This window comes from Homarus americanus, unplaced genomic scaffold (genome assembly GCF_018991925.1).
Source record: "Homarus americanus isolate GMGI-L3 unplaced genomic scaffold, GMGI_Hamer_2.0 scaffold20940, whole genome shotgun sequence".
Lineage (NCBI taxonomy): Eukaryota > Metazoa > Arthropoda > Malacostraca > Decapoda > Nephropidae > Homarus > Homarus americanus.
In genome coordinates this window covers 22644-42597 of record NW_024754007.1, presented here as the reverse complement: position 1 = coordinate 42597, position 19954 = coordinate 22644, and the positions used below count along the sequence as shown (strand labels likewise).

General features: G+C 44.4%; 1 protein-coding gene across 1 annotated transcript in view; it reads left to right on the top strand.

Annotated features, from left to right (window-relative positions):
• LOC121855674 overlaps positions 1–19954 on the top strand; it is a 48977-nt gene that overhangs the window by 13526 nt on the left and 15497 nt on the right. The window lies entirely within an intron of this gene.

Here is a 19954-nt window from a genome sequence, read left to right as displayed (position 1 = left end):
AGAGGATTCAACAGTTCACAATCACACTCATGTTTTTGGGTCTAGGGTTAGACCAACGAGAACAAATATAATGTCCTACAGGAAGATGTTGGCTGACGAGAATCAAGATGTTGCCTCCACAGTAGAAGGCGATAGTCTGCCGCTCAGGCTCTTACACAGCTGCTACCAGCTCCATCTCGCTTAGTAAGCTATTCTGAGTTGTAAATAGTCTCCTCACTTAACATGTGGCCGGTGTGCACATTTGTGTGTGGCGATAACAATGACCTCTGCACTCTTATTACTTACACTTTTAGATATAAAACCTAATACTCTGTTTGCCTTATTTCGAACATTAACGCACTGTTTTCTAGGCCGTAGGTCCGGGCTTATGAGTACCCCTAAGTCTCTTTAACAGGTCGACTTCTTTAGTTTGATGTTGTTAAGACTGTGTTCATTGACAGTATTTGTTGTTCCATTATTAAGTACGCTGCACTTACTGGTATTGAATTTCATTCGCCATTTTTCTGACCACTCCTACAGTTTATTTAAATTCTCCTACAGTGCATTGCATCCTGCCCTGAATTAATCTGCTGCCCTATTTTGGTGTCATCTGCAAACTTGCTTATGTCACTGCTGATCCCAGTATCTATATCGTTTATGTAGATTATGAACACGAGTGGGCCTAGTACTGACCCCTGGGAAACCCCACTGGCTACATAGCCCCACTCAGATTTAAAACCATCTATGCTGACCCTCTGTGTTTTATCGGTGAGCCATGATTTTATCCAATTTAAAACATTTCCCTCGATACCATGAGCCTTAACTTATCTCAGAAGCCTCTGTGGTTCTCTGTCAAATGCTTTGCTAAAATTTAAGTAAATAACATCGTAATTTTCGTCATTATCTAACACCTCATAGACTTTCCAAGAAAACGTCAGCAGATTTGTTAGACAAGATTTTCCCTTTGTAAATCCATTTTGAAAGTCATAGATTAATTTTTTTTCTAAAAGCGATCAGATGCTATTTGCTGTACAGTCAACCCTCGCTTTACGCGATCCCACATTCAGCGTTTCCACGTTTACGTGGTACCCTGCCGAAACCGGAATGCTCACATACCGCGGGGCGTGTACCCCTTTATGCGGAGAGCGGCTGGCGAGCTGCGCCATTTTTGGATCCAAACCTCCCGCCATCCGCCATGTTGTGTAAGCGGCGCGAGCATGGTGCGCACAAGGTCGCCCAGTCATCAAAACATTACCGAGTTCTTCACCCGCCACCCACCACAGCCGGCCCAAGTCAGTGATAGTGATAATTATAGTGAGGATATGGACTTATATGGACTTTGAGGGGTTTGACAAAAAGGCCCTGCAAGCCTCTGTGGTGGATAGTGATACAATTGATACAAGTGATACAGGTGAGGGCCAATAATCTGCCCTCTGCCTCGGAACCAACCCCCCATCCCCGTGTGCCCAGCCATCTTTTCTACTAATGTAAGTGTTAAAAAACCTAATATTATTGATATTTCTCTTAATTATTAGTTGTGTGTGTGCATAGCATCATACAATTAAGAAGTTATTTTTACTACAACGTAGGTATTGTGTCTGAAAAAGTGGAGTTTGGGGGTCGGCCTGGTCTCTATTTCAATTAATCCTATATGTTATGTTGTTCACTTTACGAGTTTCTCACTTTCCGCGGTACCCTGTGGGTTGAATTAACCGCGTAAAGTGAGGGTTCACTGTAATTGATTGAAGAAATTACCCCATTACTGACGTCAAACTAATTGGCCAGTAATTTAACGCTGATGCTCTGTCTTCCATTTTGAATATGGGTACCACTACATTTGCCTGTCTCTACAAGTCTGGCACAACTCCCGTGTCTAATGATTTTGAAAATAAATTTACGAGGGGTCCGCTAATCTGTTCCTAACACTCTTTCAAAACCCGAGGGAAAATTTCATCGGGCCCTGGGGATTTTGTCTTCTTTAATTTATTTATCTTCTTAAGAACATCCTCTTTTCTGATTGTGATATTCTTTAATTTCTCTTCATTTCTCCTAAATATCAGTTCCACCTCTGGTGCATATCAACTCCTGGTCCATGGGCTGGATTAACGAAGTAGTGTTGGGAGGAAGGAAGACCACTTTTATGTTGGGATGACGATCCAACAGTAGGGGCGAGTGTCCTGGTGCATTGTCAAGGAGCAACAATATGTTGAATGGAACATTCTGTTGCTCGCAGAATTTCTTGACGTCGGGAACGAAACAGTCGTCAAACCAGGAGAGGGACAGAGCAGATAACATCCACGCCTTACTTGCGGTTAGCCAGTGGACATTTAGCTTGGTCATGTCCATGTTCTTGTAGGAGTGCGGCTTGCGGGCTGGGTGGATCACCGATAACTTAAGTTTACAGGTACCGGAGGCACTTACTGGCAGACTTGACAACGAAGGTCTTGGAAGGTAGCTTTTTCCAAAACAGACCGGATTCATCCATGTTGAACCCCTGGCCGTCGGTGTACTGTCCTTCCTCCATAACGTCACATAAGAACAGAGGAAAATCACTAGCCGCAACAAGGTCAGCACTCGCTCCTTCACCACCAATGTTAATGTTGGTGATCTTGTTCCTCTTCTTAAACCCTTGCAGCCACCCAGAGGAAGCATTGAAGGGTTTGGGCTCTGCAATTCCCATCTTACGTGCGTACTCTTGAACCGACCGCGTGTCCACTGCCATGTTCCGTCGTGCCTGACGAATCAAGTAGCTCACAAGTAAATTCTCCGTCTTGAGAAGCACCTTGTTCTGGCAGTACTTCACCATTGAAGCGCCTGTACACTTTGTGATGTTCATGTGTTCTTTTATCTTGGCTGCATCCTTCTTGATCGTCCGGATCATAGATTCGTTAACACCATGCTGGCGCGCGAGATCAACCTGTCTTGTTCCTTTTTCTAACTCTTGTATTATCTTGTACTTCACCTCGTAACTTAGGGCACGTCAATTCAATTTCAATTTCAATTGTTTATTCCTTGATAGAGGAAGCGGGATCCTAGTGCTGTCACTAGGTACCCCTGTACAATGACACCAGAAGCATCTGGCAAGTGTGACAAGTATATACAGTATAAATAAATAAAGGGGCTTACTAAAGCCTAAGGAAGGAAGGATATTCCTTTAACACATAATCAATATTATTTACATAATATCTGGCCAGTATGGGGAGGATCATCGTGTCTCCGTCAGGGGTCGTGGAGTGGTGGTCCAGCAGGCGTCACAGAAGCGTTGTGTGTGGGGACATCTTAGGAGGTAGTGGATAAGGGTGCTGCTGTCGGGTCTTCTGCATAATGCACAAGAGCGTTGCTCAGGGGATGCAGGGATACCAATCTCCCAAGCAAAGTCATACCCAATGATGCTACGGGCAGCAATCACGTCCCCCTTCCGCGACCCTTTCCCATAGACGTACGAGAGGTCAGGAAGTTTACGGAGGACATCGTACCAGGTGGGCGGGGAGTCCAGGGGGATGGCTGCTTCCCGAGCTTCTCTCTGTTTGCTGCGAATTTGGGTCCTAATCTGTAAGAGTGTTCGAGGAACAACGTAGTCAGGTGTGGCCTTGTTGCAGCCAGTCTTGGCAAGGCCATCTGCTGCCTCATTCCCCAAGATACCGACATGACTGGGTATCCATAGGAATGTCACAGGACGGCCTGCATCCTGAAGTGTGGATGTTAACCCTCGTATTCGGAGGATGAGGTCCTTATTTTCCCCTGATCCAAATGCAATCCCGTCGAGAGCAGACCTGGAATTGCAGCAGACAAGCAAGGGGCAGAAACCATCTGCTCCTTCCTCAGTGAGAAGGGCAGCAAGGAGGGCTATTAGTTCAGCCTGAGTGGAGGATGCCCCGTCAGAAACTCTGAGAGACAGTTTGATAGGCTCAGGGGCATCAGGACGGGAGATGTAGACACCAGCCCCGGCCCTACCTGTAGCGGGGTCAACAGAACCATCAGTGTAGAGGACGACCCTACCTGGGGACCAGTGGGCGATCCTGGAGAGGTGGTATTTGCAGAGAATAACAGGGTTCACCTGGGATTTCAGGAGCGGTCCACCGAGGGCAATCACTTCTAGTTGAAAATCCAGCCAGGGAGAAGGAGACGAACCAACAGCAGGGGTGACAACAATATCAGGCAGGAGGTCGTGTTCCTGAAGGGCTCGGATGAGTGACCCTCGCCACTGTCTTCTAGATGGAGGTCGGTCTCGGACAGCAGGAGTCAAGTTGGTTTGGACATAGTTGCCCCGAGGATCCCGGAGAATGGAAATGGCAGTTTTTAGGTAAAAGCTCCTGGACACGATTCTGTATGGGGGAAAGACCAAGTTCGGTATATAGAGAAGTAGAGCGTGTCCACTGAGGAGCCCCAAGGATGATACGAGCAACTTTCCTCTGGATAACTTCGAGACGGTTGACAGCAGTCCGACTAATGTTGACGAGGGCAGGGGCGGCGTAGTCGACACAGGAACGGACAAAGGACTTGTACATGGTGAGAAGTACAGGGATGGTGGCACCAAGGGAACCCCTGCACATGGTAGAGAAGGGAGCGAGACGCCGAAAGCATATGTCTCGAAGATAGCGGACTTCAGGGATCTGACAACGTGTGCGAGTTACATACACACCCAGGTATTTTGTCTCATTAACCCAGTCCAAGGGCGTTCCTGATAAGAGAAGGGGTGGAGGTACAACATGACCGTGTCACATGGCTTTTGTTTTCTCAGTTGAAAGAAGGAAACCAAGTGAATCACACTCTCTGGAGACCAGATCAAGGGCTTCCTGCATGCTGAGGTAGTCAGGGGCTTGGAGGAGGACATCATCGGCATATCCTGAGTGGACAACTTCTGTCGGCGACGGGAGAGATGCAATGGAGTGCATGAGAGTTGCAATGGAGTGCATGAGAGTGTTGAACAAGGTGGGACTCGGGACTCCACCTTGAGGGGTGCCGAAGTTCATTTCTTGAACAGGAGACCTAGAGCCTTCAACGCGAACCCGGGCCTGACGTCCAGTGAGGTAAGAGGCGATCCATTGTAGAAGTCTCCCTTTAACCCCTAACCGCGCAAGTTCAGCTAAAATGAGGGCAGGCTGAGCCGTATCAAAGGCTCCCTTGATATCAAGGAAGACGGAGATGCGGGCAGTCTGATTGCAATAAAAGGAAGCAATGGAGTGTGTTGTGCTGCGATGTTGAATGAAACCATTGAGGGAGTTGTGGAAGCCGCCTATGGTGTGAAGAAGGCAACGATGGAGTATCCTCTCCATCATCTTGCAAACACAGGTGGTAAGACTAATGGGTCGATATTTCCCAGGATCTCCCGGCTTAGGGATGGGGATAATAGTGGCATTTTTCCAGTTGGACGGGAGAACCCCATGTTCATAAGACATTGTAGAGAGCAAGCAAGGGGCCGTTAGGAATATTAGTACAGGCGTTGAGGACGGAGTAGGTTATCTGATCATCCCCAGGAGAGGTGTCTTTTCTAGAGCAACGAGCACTGTCAAGCTCGAACTGTGTGATGGGGTGATCAGTGGGGGCAGGGGAGGTAAGAGCAGCACAAACTACAGGCTCAGACGCATCGATGCGAGCCTGCACTGCCTCCTGCATTGGATCTGGAAGTGCCTCAGGGGAGGAAGCTCGTGCCCAGTCCTCCATTAAAGAGTAGGCAAGGGAGGCGGGGTCAGGGTGGGGAGGAGGCCTCCGTCGAGTACCCCGTATAGCATTAATCCGATTCCATACATAAGAGGGTGACGACTGGAACGATAGAGACACCGTGAAGGATAGCCAGTCCGCCTCACGTATCCGATGGTGCTCCTGAGTTGCAAAGGAGCACCAATTTTTTAAGTCTTCCCAGTCCTCTGGAGACCGAGACCTCCGTATGGCAGAGTGGAGATCACGGGTTACCTGCCGGAGATGTCTCATGGCAGGGATATGATACCAGTAGTTGGTGGCACTTCTGGGGTGACGGGGAGGGCATGGAGGGGTAGCGCGATTGACAGAGTCATACACGGCATCAACAAAATCAGCGCTGTAAGAGTCAAGGGACTGGGGGACAACATAGGAATCCGCCCAGGTAGAAAGGTATTGGGTAAAGGAAGGAGCAGCGTCTTGTGTGAGACGAAGGCTAGGGGATCGATAAGGAGCTGATGTCGGGGCAGAGAAGGAGAGCCTGAGATGGGTAGTAACGGCAAGATGGTCACTATACAGAGCATGCTCGGTGCAGACGGTAGGATGAAAGGAGGTATGACCGTTCAATAGTAAGCCAACTTCAAGAAAACTATAGGGGAGGCGAGTAGGATCGTCAGGACAAAAAAAGCGAACATCATCATCCCCATTAAGAAACTGTGAGAGATGTGATCCGTTAAGGGTACATGGCATGGGATGATCCGGAGTAAGAGTGGGATGGCGGGCATTAAAGTCGCCATGAACAATAGTGGGAATCCCATCATGGAGGTTGTGAAGAACCTTGGGGTCCAGAGAATCACTCTTGAAATGAACATTGACTACACGAAGGGTCCGGTCACCAAGAGTAAGGGAGACAGAAAGTAATTCAGACGGGGGTCCATGTGAGTCAGGTGAAGGGAGACGAACAGATGGAATGGTGTTACGCACAAGGGTGAGGAGGCCACGAGCCTGCCCACGGCACCGAGGCATGGTGTAAACAGTATAGCCAGAGAGGCGGAGTGGAGTAACATCGTCTGTGATGGTTTCCTGAAGTAGAGCAACATCTACTTGATGGTAGAGCACAAACTGAGCGAGGTCTGTCCGGCGAGGTCTAAGTCCCTGGATGTTCCATTGTAAGAAGAGGAGGGAACGTCCTCCGGTGTGAGATGAGTCGGAGGGGCTAGACAGGGCTCCAGGGGAGGTACCAAATTCTGTTGAGAAAAATGGAGAGGGAGGAGTGGGAGAGCGAGGGATGGATCCTCCATCTCGGGAGATGGAAGGAGGCGGGTCATCAGGGCTTGCAAAGTGCGCCCCTGTTGGGTCAGGGTGTCCAGAATGAGTTGTTGTTGCCTCTGCAATGTCGCAATTGTTTTCACAAACAAGTCGAGTTGGGCAGAGAGAAGGTTGATTTGCTTGGAGTGGCGATCCAGACGGAGAGTGATTGTTTCCATAGAACCAACTTGGTGTACCTGTACAGGAGCTGGAGATGGTGGCGAGGATTGCCGAGGGCCCGACTGGGCATGTGGTGGTGATAGCGACGGAGAGGGACGGTGAGGGTTCAGTTGAGTAAGAGGTGCTGGTGAGAGACAGCGGGGGTCCGGGTGGGCAGGAGGTGGTTGTGACTGTGTGGCAGGGCCGGCAACGACCTTGTTCCAAGAACGGTAGGGAGAGGGAGGGAGGGGGAGAAAGGGTGGGTGGTAGGGGTGATAGGGGGGATGGTAGAGGAAAGGAGATCAATGGGAAATCCTTGGTGGATGGAAGAGGCGGTGGTGGATAGGAGTGAGGTTTGGTTGACAGGGGCTTCGTCAGAGACGAGGGCGGTTGTACAAGGTAAGTTTTCCCCGGGCGAGTGCCAGGACGCTGTGGGCAATTGGCATTCCAGGCGTGGTGACTGCCATGGCAATTGACAAACCGTGGAATAACTGGGATTTTGTTGTGAATTTTCGATTTGCGTTCCACTGTTTCGTGAGGACCTGCACAGAAACTGCAGGCGACCATCCTCGTGCACTCCCAGGTGCGGTGTTTCCACGATTGGCAACGACCACAGATTTTCGGGGTTCCGATAAATCAGTCGAGAGGACAGTTGTGAATTGGTCCTACATTCACCTTCGGAGGGAGGGGGCCCACCCACCAGCCGATGAGTTCGTTGGATGGACGTTTGGAGACCGGGTTGATGCGACGTTCCATGTCCAGTAGTTGTGGGAGAAGAGGGCGAAGATCGTCGATAGGGATCTCCCAGGGTACGTGGCGAACCATTACCTTGGTACGACGAGTTTCTGGGGTGATGATGGTGAACTTCAGCATCACCTCCCCCTGGGGAGCAGGAAAGCCCACCTATGTGAGCAGGCGTACCGTCTCGTCCATTTGTGTGGTGACTCACAGCTGTGGGACCTCGGCGGAGGCGAAGTGTTGAGTCCTGAAGTGGAGAGCAGTGACGGAAGAACCAGGTCTTCCGTGTGCTCAGAGGCAAGTCCCGAGGAAAGGCGCGATGGGGCAGGGAGACAAAGGGAATCCCCTATGTCCATCGTCGGTGGAGGGTCGGTCATTGAGCCACATGTAAGCTCACTTGGGGACCCCGATGACAGGAGGAGTCCACCCTCTACAGCCCCAGAAGGGGTGCAAGGGGGAGCCGTGGCCCGTGGTGGAGACCCTGACTTCTGAGGTTTCTGCTTCTTCTTTGACGTGTCTTCAAGAAGAAAGTCGTCAGCATCACTGTCACCTACTGCCGCCGTTTCCAACGAACGGGAGCGTTTAACGGTGGGCATAGGGCACATTGGCAACACTGCAGTCAGGTGGAGTGGTAATGACGTCACTGCTACGTCACACTATCGCATAGCGCATGCGCAAACTTGAAAAACTTTGCTCAGAGGGATCGGGTGGTAGGACCAGATGTTTTATCCCCAAAAAATGACAAAGTCCAAAAGTAAAAAAAAACTATATGCCACTGTGCTGATAACTGGGTCTTACTATAGTTGTCTGCACAGGCTGGGATTGGTAGACTCGCTGAATTCGTCAGAAATACGAATTTTAAAGAGCAGTCTCTTACAGCCTTTTGTTGACACTACGCACGCATGCGCGTCCCTCTAGGGCACGTCGTATCTTCTTTGGCTGAGGGCGGCTGGGTCCAGGTAATGCAAGGTTTCTCTGTGGTGGTGGAGGTCCAGTGGAAGCCATTCTTACGAGATTAGCGAGACTATCCGAACAATAGAACACAGTATACACGGGGTGACTGGGAGGATCGTAACTGACGCGGTTAGGTCAGCGGCTTCATCCCTCCCGCGGCAGGGCACGTCATAGGAAGCCCCAAGGCTCCTCTATGGATCTTGGACTAAGGAGACACACAACTCGGAAAGGTCTTTCGTGGTAACTTTTGTCTTCCAGATCACTCTACATTTTGGAATAAGGATGTGACAGGAAGGTCAACTAATTAGTTACAGTCAACAACGTCAGGGGTCCAGAAAACTCTGCATTTTCAATTAATAGATTTGTTTGAGTATACTGTACACCCCGAGCCAGGTACACAGGCTATATACAAAAAAATCTATCAAACAAAATTAGTTAATGCAAGAAAACTTACTAAATGAGACAGTGCCAATCTAATAAAACTAACAGACATTAATAGTGATGAAATTCTTCATGAGAATAATTTATTGGATATAATTTTTCTCTTACTGAACAAATGGCCCAGATATGATTGAAATCAAACAATTTGGCCCATGGCTCATTTAGTTCTTAGGAAAAAAAAATGTTTTTGGACATACATACTTACTTTAACTTTACTGCACTGGAAGGGGACCTGGCTGGGTGGAGGTGGCGGGAGATGTTACAGTATTAGAGGAGGGGCTGTGGGATCAGAGGGTGGTGGAGTACCTTGAGCTGGTGGGAGACCTTGCAGTGGAGGGGGAAACAGGCAGCTCCTGGAATGATGCGGCTTTCCTCCTTGTCCTCATCCTCCCCTGACTCCTCAGAAGTTAAGCTCCGTTCGTTATTGGAATATTCATAAGAACATAAGAATGGAGGAAACTGCAGCGGGCCTATTGGCCCATACTGGGCAGTCCCGTTTACACCCAACCCCTATTGCTCATATGAGCATCCAACCTATGTTTGAAGCTATTCAGCGTATTCGAGTTAATGATGATATTTGGTAACTTGTTCCATTCATCCACTACTCTGTTTCCAAACCAGTGTTTACCTATTTCACGCCTAAATCTAAATTTGTCTAATTTAAAACCATTGTTACGAGTTCGCTCCTGGTTGGATAATTTGAGTACCTTTGTGATGTCCCCTTTGTTTAGCCCTGCCTTCCACTTATACACCTCTATCAGGTCGCCCCTCGCTCTACGTCTCTCGAGGGAGTGCAAATTGAGATGCTTTAACCTGTCTCTATACTCAAGGTTCCTAATGCCCGGGATTAGTCTTGTCATTCTCCTCTGAATTCTTTCCAAGGATTCTATATCCATTCTGTAATACGGTGACCAGAACTGAACTGCGTAATCCAGGTGTGGTCTCACAAGAGCAAGATACAGTTTTAGGATGACCTCGCTAGTCTTGTAACTAACACTCCTTTGTATGAACCCAAGTACTTTATTAGCCTTGTTACGAGCAAAAACACATTGTTTACTTGGCTTAAGGTTCCTACTTATCATTACTCCTAAATCTCTCTCGCAGTCGGATTTCTCTATGGCATCGTTGTTCATCTGGTATCTGGTTTCCCTGTTTACATCTCCTATACTGAGTACTTTACATTTGTCCACGTTGAATTTCATCTGCCATTTTTCAGACCATTGGAAAAATTTGTTTAGATCTTCCTGTAGTTTTGCGAGTCTCGTCAGATTTGATAACGCGTCCTATTTTAGTGTCATCAGCAAATTTACTTATGTTGCTGTCTATGCGATATCTATGTCGTTTATGTATATAATAAACAATAATGGTCAAGTACTGCAGGCCTTGGGGAACTCCACTTGTAGCGTTGCTCAATGGGACTTAGTGCCGTTAATGCTCCTTTCGCTGTTTCCTGTCCTAACCGCCCTAATCCATTTAAGGATGTCACCTTTGATGCCATGAGCTACTACCTTTCTGAGTAGTCTTTCGTGGGGACTCTGTCGAAAACTTTGCTAAAGTCAAGATATACCCACATCATAGTATGCCCCTCGTCACTGATTCAAAAAACTGATGAAAAGAATGTTAATAGATTAGTTAGGCAAACGTCCGGCTTGTGAAGCCATGCTGGGAATCATTGATCAATCGGTGCTTCTCCAGGTGATTTGAATAGAGTTTGAAATGATTGTTTCCAATGGTGCCTACTATTGATGTTAGACTGATTGGGCGGTAGTTAGAGGATAGTGATCTATCCCCTTCTTGAAAATCGGTATTACATTCGCTATCCTCCAGGATTCTGGTACTACACCTGTTTTTAATGACATGTTAAACAACTTTGCTAAGGGCATACTAAGCTCTTCCTTACATTCCTTTAATACTCTGGCAAATATCTCATCGGGACCAGGTGACTTATTTGGCTTTAGTTTGTCTATTTGCTTACTAACATCGTTGCTAGTCACTACTATCCCACTAATTTGTTTTCTTCACTATATCTCATCAGAGTCGTGCCTCGGGTATCACAAGCCAGATTTTTCGTGGTGAAAACTGCTGGAAAAATATTTATTCAAATATGCTCATTTTCTCCGTCGTTATCAGTGAGCTCGCCGGAGTCTGACCGTATTGGTCCACCTTTTCGTGTTTAGTTTGATACATTTGGTAACTTTGGGGGTTTGTCTTCGCCTCCCTTGGGTTATCCTTACCTCATTATTCCTCTTGCTTTCCTTATCTCGGTTTTAACTCTACTCGCCAATACCCTATAATAGTCCCGGAGGTGAATTTCGCCACGATTTATCCTTCTACCTGTAGCCTTCCTTTGGCCAATGATGTTCTTTAAATAATTATTTATCCATTTAGGGTCATTGTTGTCTGATCTGAGTTTTTTGTATGGTATGTTCTGCCTTTGTGCATTAAGTAACTCACTATTTAAATTATCGTGGAACTCGGCAATCTCAGATCTCGTTATCAGGTCGGTGTCATCTGTCAGGTTCACGGCCAAGCGCGACACCCCCTCTCTCAGCTGTCTTTTTAAACTGTCAAAGTTTGCCCTTCTGAAATCTGGTACTTTAGTGGAATTTTCCTTACGTCTGCCCTGAAAATCTAACTGGAATCGAGTTTCTTTGTGATCGTTGTTTGCAAGTTCGTTCCCTACCTCGACATTGCTAATGAGGTTTTCTCTGTTCGTCAGAACTAAATCCAGTATATTATTACCCCGTGTGGGTTCGGTTATATGTTGACTTAGGAAACAGTCTTGGATCGTCTCGAGAAAATCCTCTGATTCTGAGTTACCCGTAAGGACAGTCCAATCTATTTGGCCAAGGTTAAAGTCGCCTACTATACAGACTTTGTTGTGTATGGAAGCCCTGCGCATTTCATCCCAGATAAGTCGCTCATTGACGCTATCAAGATTGGGGGTCTATATATTACCCCTGTGATTAATTTTTCCCGACCGTCGCTTAATTCTATCCAAATTGTTTCTGTATTCCTCTCAGTTTTTATTTCCTTATTTATTTCACACTTCAGATTATCCCTAACATAGATTGCTACTCTGCCTCCTTTCCTGGTCTGCCCTGCTCGATGGAACAGTTTGTAACCATAATTTGGTATTAGACTGGTAATTCCGTGTGTCTAGGTTGATCCATGTTTCAGTGAATGCAATTATATCGATTTCTTGGGGTACATACCAAGGCCTTAATATCATCCATTTTGTTTCTCATACTTCTACTGTTAAGCACCAGTATATACATTTAAGTTAGTGAGTGTTCTGAGTCCTTCCTTACCGTGTTTAGTTTAAACTCCTGTCTAATTTAGTTTGTCATCATTCCTAACACTATTTCCCTGTAATCTTTCGCCTTGTTTACCCGGCTCCCTGCAGTCTCACTCACCCCGTTGCCCCTATGTTCTCTTAGCGGTTTAAAGACTTGATATCTTTTGAACTGCCCCCTCTAGAAACCCCAGCCAGTTGCTACTCCATCCCTAGACAGGTGCACCCATCCCTAGCATAAAAGGTCCCTTCTGCCACCATAGAAGTTGTCCCAGTTGTCAATGAATGGGACTGATATTGACTTGCAATATCTGTCAAGACGGTCGTTAACACCAACTGCCCTTGACAACCATTCACTGCCAACTCTCCTTCTAGGCAGGACACCGCATATGATAGGGATCCCTCCCTTAGTCCTAATACGATCTATGGCTGCCTTGAACTTATCAAGAAGCTCCTCGCTCCTACACCGGCCAATATCATTGCCTCCTGCACTGAGGCAGAATACCCTATAAGATAATGCAGAAAGGACAGAATCAAGAGAGATTCGGTTCGGGTTAGTACAGTAAAGCCTCGAATAACCAAGGTAGTGTCCTCCAATATTGCAGTGTAAGGTGAATCATCATATCGTGAATCATTAATTACCATTAAAATAAAGCGGCAATAATGAGTTGCGTTCCCCAGTGTGGCCTTTTCATATATTTTTTGTTGTTTTTTTACCCTCTTTTCCCCCAAACAAAAAAAATTAATGAAAAGTGCAAACTATATTCTTTAAAAAATGTTTATGAATATGCCTTATACAATATAAATGACTAATAATATGGTCACACAAGAGATGGGACGCCATTGTTTTCATTAGTGTTTACACAAAGGACGATGGTTCTATATAAGAAATTGAAGAAAATAAGACCATGGTTTTAGCTGTAGTAGAATTAATGTAAAAAAAATGTTTTAAATGATATTTAATGTTAATAAATGGAACAATAGAAGTAGCTAACCACTAATGGCAAAGAAATAAAGCGAGACGATTTGCAGTGATTTTGTGGTAATAGGCCTCGTGACCTTGGCTGTACCTCCAACTCGGTGGAAATTCAGTTTTAAAAAATACAATCGCATCTAGCATTAAAAATCCTACATCGATCTACACTTTCACATCACTTAGACGATCTTGATGTTCTTATGTAATCGCTGTCCAATTCCTACCGCTCCACATCGAATGCCGAACGCGCTTTGTCACAGAAGCAACCGACCCGCCCTCTCCCCTCACCTAAACCCCCAAGAAGCAGTCTGAAGATACTGAACCACAGCTATCCACTTCTGATGGTGGTGGTGTTAGTAGTGGTGGTGGTGTTGGTAGTGGTGGGGGTGGTGTTAGTAGTGGTGGTGGTGGTGTTAGTGGTTATTTAGTTGGGTTAATTATTATTACTCACCCGAGGAAGATTGTTTCAAAAGTAGCTTTGGTAAAGCTGCAGCAATAGTTTCTTCCATTCTTATGTTCTTACTGCCTGTAAAGTATCTGGTTTCTTTCGCTTTTCCTCAATTTTGTTTACTTTCCTTAAGGAAGAATTTCTCCTGCGGGTGGTGGTGTTTATTTACTTGGGTTAATTATTTCTCACTCGAGGAAGATTTTTTCAAAACTAGCTTTGGCAATAGGGGTTGGGTGTAAACGGGACTGCCCAGTATGGGCCAATAGGCCCTCTGCAGTTTCCTCCATTCTTATGTTCTTATGTTTCCTCGTGAATTTCTTCTGTGAAAACTGATAAGAAGTACCTGTTTAATGCTTTCCTTATTTCCTCACTATCATCGATCACTTTCCCTCTTTCTGACTTTAAAGGCCCCACTTTGTCGTTGACCTTTGTCCTACAGGTATATACCTGGAAAAATCCCTTGGGATTCGCCTTGGATTCTCTTGCTATCCTGATTTCATAGTCCCTCTTTGCCTTCCGTACATTTTTCTTAACATTCCTAGATAGTTCCTTATACAGTACCTATTTTTGAAGATGCTCCTCCCCTCCCTTTAATTTCTTATGAATTCCTTTCTTTGTTCCTGTGTCATGTTTTAAGTTTTCTGGTCATCCACCTTGGCTCATTCTTATTATACCTAAATTTTCTGTATGGTATATTTTGATCCTGTGCTTTATGTAGTATACAGTAATACCCCGATTTACGCGGTTTCGCTTTACGCGATTCTACATTTACGCGGCACCTAGCCAGAACCGGAATTTCATTTTACGCGGTGCATCTACTCATATACGCGGGTGAAGTATAATTTTTTATTTAGCTCATAAAATTCATACAAATTACCCGGCCAGAATATAATTTACATTGCTGGAATTCTTACAATATGATGATCATTTTGAATATAAACATCATGGATTTTGCATTAGAACATACAAATTTTAGATCTAATACAGTAATATCCCGCTTTACGTGGTTTCACTTTCCGCGATTTCGCATTTACGCGGTACCTCGCCAGAACCAGACTTTCACTTTACGCGGTGCATCTACTCATATACGCGGGAAGCGACGCGGGCAGGATGCGCACAAGGTCGCCCAGTCATCAAAACATTACCGAGTTCTTCACCCGCCACCCACCACAGCCAGCCCAAGTTAGTGATAGTGATAGTGAGGATATGGACTTATATGGACTTTGAGGGCTTTGACAAAGAGGCCCTGCAAGCCTATGTGGTGGATAGTGATACAATTGATACAGGTGATACAGGTGAGGGGCAATAATCTGCCCTCTGCCTCGGAACCAACCCCCCCATCCCTGTGTGCCCAGCCATCTTTTCTACTAATGTAAGTGTTAAAAAAACTAATATTATTGACACTTCTCTTAATTATTAATTGTGTGTGCATACCATCATAAAATTAAGATGTAATTTTTACTACAACGTAGGTATTGTGTCTGAAAAGGTGGAGTTTGGGGGTCGGGCCAGTCTCTATTGGAATTAATCCCATATGTTCTGTTGTTCACTTTACGCGGTTTTCACTGTCCGCGGTACCCCATGGGTTCAATTGACTGCGTAAATCGGGGTACTACTGTATAATAATTTGGTTTACACAAAGCAAATATTTTATCTTTTGTGCAAAATATATGAAGTTTACATTCAAAATATTCCCTGACCTGCAAGGACTCCAGAAATGTCAATTATATTATCCTAACGTTAGTCTGAGGTATTATTTATTAAGCCATTTAACCCTCTGTTCCCGCACTATTTAACCACGCCATCTATTGTCCTGATCTACCTACCCAGCACCACGAGCAACGCCATCTAGGACGAGACACTAGTATGACTTGCTTGCTACCACCGAGGTTTCCTCTCCCTCATCCTGCTGTTGCGCCGTCTTCCCGGGGTCTTTTGTCAGTTCAATTTGAGGAGAGGTAATCTTTGCTCTGGCGACCACAGGATCATCTATCCTCTAAACCTACGGACAGTGACTACCTACCGTCTTCTACAATACTCAGCCTTACTCGTCAGCCATCTCAGCTCCTCACTTAAGTATTTGTATCTTGTATTGCCTCCCCCACGTCCACTTGCTTCAAGATTGTTTTATGTTTTATTAATATGTATATACTGTTAATGTTTAGGTTAAGTTTGGTTAAGGGTAATTTATAAGCTGAATATTTTGTTAAGGGATTTATGGTACTCTATTATACACAACGAAAACTCTCATCCTTTGTCTACCCTCTTATAGTCCGATTGTCTTTGTTTGTTTTTTATTGTTGTTACCTGTTGGGATCTGGGTAGACGTGAGTAACTATAGCTCCCAAATCCCCAACTGTGAATAATTACTATACGTTAAAATCTAGTGTTTTCACCCAAAGATTTCTCAGAGAGGTAGGAGCCAGTGAGCTGGGAAGAGGGGTGGGGGGGGAGTTGAGTCCATTATTTGAATGGACATTAACCTGGCGACTGTATTTCTCTTAAATATTAATTGTGTGTGCATACAAACATAAAATTAAGATGTTATTTTTACTACAACATAGGTTTTGTGTCAGAAAAAGTGGAGTTTGGGGGTCGGGCCAGTCTCTATTGAAATTAATCCCATATGTTCTGTTGTTCACTTTACGCGGTTTTCACTTTCCACGGTACCCCGTGGGTTCAATTGACTTTGTAAATCGGGGTACTACTGTACCTAGATATCTTCTAAACCACCTCATAATCCGTCGATCGAAAGTCTGGGACTCTGACCATATTGTCATTATTTTTTGTTTCCCAATTTAGGGTAAACCTGATTTCTCTGTGATCACTGTTCCCTAGTTCTTCCCTTATTGTGATATCTCTGATAATATTTTCCTTCTTTGTTAATACTAGGTCTAATATATTGTCACCTCAAGTAGGTTCTGTAATTAGTTGTTTTAAAAAAAAATTTCCTGTACTGTATCTAAGAAATCTTCAGATTCATAGTCACCTATAATGTTTTCCCAGTCAATATTTCTGAAATTGAAATCCCCCATAATGCACAGGTTGTTGTATCTTGCTGCCCTACTCATTTCCTCCCATATGGGCTGAGCTGCTTCTTTCCCTAAACTTGGGGGCCTGTAAATCACTCCTATAAGTGATGATGAATGCTTCCACTAATTCCTCTTTGCCATTGCTGATTTATATCAACCTCAATACAGTGACCCCTCGTTTAACGAACACCTCGGTTAACGTAATTTCGATTAACGAACTGCCTTCCATAAGGATCTTCAATTCGGTTAACGAAAAAAAATTCGCTTAACGAACTTCTTACGAACCGACCTCAACATGTTTTCGCTTGCACTGACCGGGCAACCAGCTTTAGTATCAGTCCGCCAATACATTAATCGGTTCTAGGGCTTAAATTCCTTACTATTTTTGTAAATATCAAGAAGTTTATACTATTCAATAATTTTAAAAGTTTAATATTCAATTTTTTAGTAATTTTAACAATTATTGAACAAAATTGAAGGTAAAGTGACTAGTTTAATGCGCGGCATCCAGCCTCTTAACACAGCAAACAGGCGTCAGTCTCTCTCTGTTTTCACTGGAGGTAACATCTTGCTTGAGACTCTTCAACTAAATGCTTTTTTTCTGTGTTTCCAAGCAAATTATTGGTCATTTTGAAATATATTTTATATATTGACAATATATAATGCAGTGCAGCGTTGATTTAAAGAATATAATCTTGAATTAAACCAGAGAGCTAAAATTTTATGGGTGAAATGGCACCATGGGGTGACTTCTCTTCCACCCCAATGCCTTCTCTTCTTCCTTCTCCTCCACCCCCATTCTAAATCCCATCATCATCATCATCATCATCCAGGAGCCTTCTACATACACACCTCAAAGTAAGTGAACTTTTCTACCATTTTTGTTGAATTTAGGAAATTTTCGGTGAGCTGGAACCAATTACCCAAAAACCCATTGAAACAATGGTTTCGGTTAACGAACGTTTCGGTTAACGAACGACCTTCTGGAACGGATTGAGTTCCTTAACCGAGGGGCCACTGTATTAAGGTAAGTTGTTTAACCATGTCACCATCAACCATACCAAGACCATGGTTATGCACATCAACCTCTTCCTCCCATTTGTCCCACCTCCTTCCATTACTCTAGGTCCGAACACACTCCAGGTTGTAGATTCCACTGGCACCTCGGCGTCACCATAGACAACAAACTAAATTGGAAACCACACTTCAGTGAAGTTGTCAAATCCTCAGCTCGCTCACCTCCTCCGCCGACCAAGTCCTCGAGTTCCTGCACACAGCCCCAAGCCTAACAACATTCACATTCCTAAGCTCACCTATGCCCTCCCCACCTGGTCTTCCTCCCTAAATGCCACACAACGAAACACTTAGAAAAAGTGCAAAAGAGGGCATGCAAGATTATTCTCTCCCCTTCCTACTCCACATATCAAGAAGCGCTCAACACACTGACCCTTTCGACTCTCACTGACCATCACCACGACCTCATCTGCAAATTTGGTAAGAAGCTTCTACACCATCCCCGACACCGGCTCCTACTACCACCTGAGATCCCTTGTCCGAGAATTGCTGTTCGACACCACAACCGCATCCAGCCCATACGTGCACGAACTGATCGCTATAAGAACAGCCCAGTCCCAACCATTGTAAAAATTATCAATAACTTGTAATAAATCAGTGTACTCACTCCCAGTAACCACTGCTCCTTACACTGTCACTATGTTGAAATGAACTGTAGTTTGAGCCTTTCCCCATCTAGTTATTATATGTCTTATTTGTGTCACTTATGTTACTTGTAATTCGTAACCCATTCTCCAAATATGTAACTGTATATTTTCAGCCTTCTGGCTGCCAAGCTCTTTCAATAAACCGTTAATTATTATTATTATTATTATTATTATGTTAGGTCAGGTTCAATGTCATGATATTAGTTTGTAGAAAATTTTCAACCAAATTCGGACAATTCCTTCTGGTGGTAGCCTCTATCTATACCTTTACCCTTTAAATTGTTGTGTAACTCGTCAGCCTCAGATCTCGTGATCAGGTCATCCTCAACCGTCATATTTTGTGAGGGTGTCGTTGTCAGGTCTCCAAGTAAAGTGATCTTAATTGTGAACTAAATATAAAATATAAAATTATACCTATAAAAAAAAAGATTACCTCTTCCACCACTTGCAATCTATGCTGCATTTTATCATTGTACTTTTATCATTCATGCAAAAATGTGTAAACTTTTACTTTTTAGTTAGAGTTCGTCAACCTAAGTGGTTCGAGTTGGTTATCAGAGATGGTCCGAGTTGGATGTGGGCCAAGTTGGACTGTAACCATGTTGACACCCCCTATGGATGCCACTCCCATACGACAATTAATTAATTATACTTTATCAACTTCTAACACAATTTAGGATGTTAATTGGTATTTTAACATGATGAGGGGAATATCAGGAGGTATTAAATATAAGGAGAAGATAAGGGAAGGTCAATTAGTGAGTTAATTAGGGAATATTGGGGTCAGGTATTTTCCATCTTTGAGTTATAATAAACTCAGTAAATTGTATTTTTTTATTTTTTGTGGATTTAAGTTTATTTTTTATGGTTAATATTGACGACTGACCCGCAGACGAGTTATATGTTTTACTTTTTATTTTCTTATTTATTTTCATCAGTGAGTTGTGATATGATAATCATTTCTTGTACAAATGTTTTGTTTTGTAGATAATCAGGCACCTAAAGTGCACTACAGTCAGTTCTGCTATAACGCGATAGTTGTGTTCTTGTAAAACATCGTGTTATAGAAATTCGCGTAATAGAAATAACAGGGCTTATGGAGAAAATAGGGTTAGGTGCAGATTACTACTCGAAATCGAAAAAAATTTAGTAGTTAGCCTAACACAAAGGATAGCACAGTCTAAATAAATGTTACATTCATATCTAATAATGAAATCATACAGTAAATGTAACACTTTACCTTGAAAAAATATGAACATAACTTGA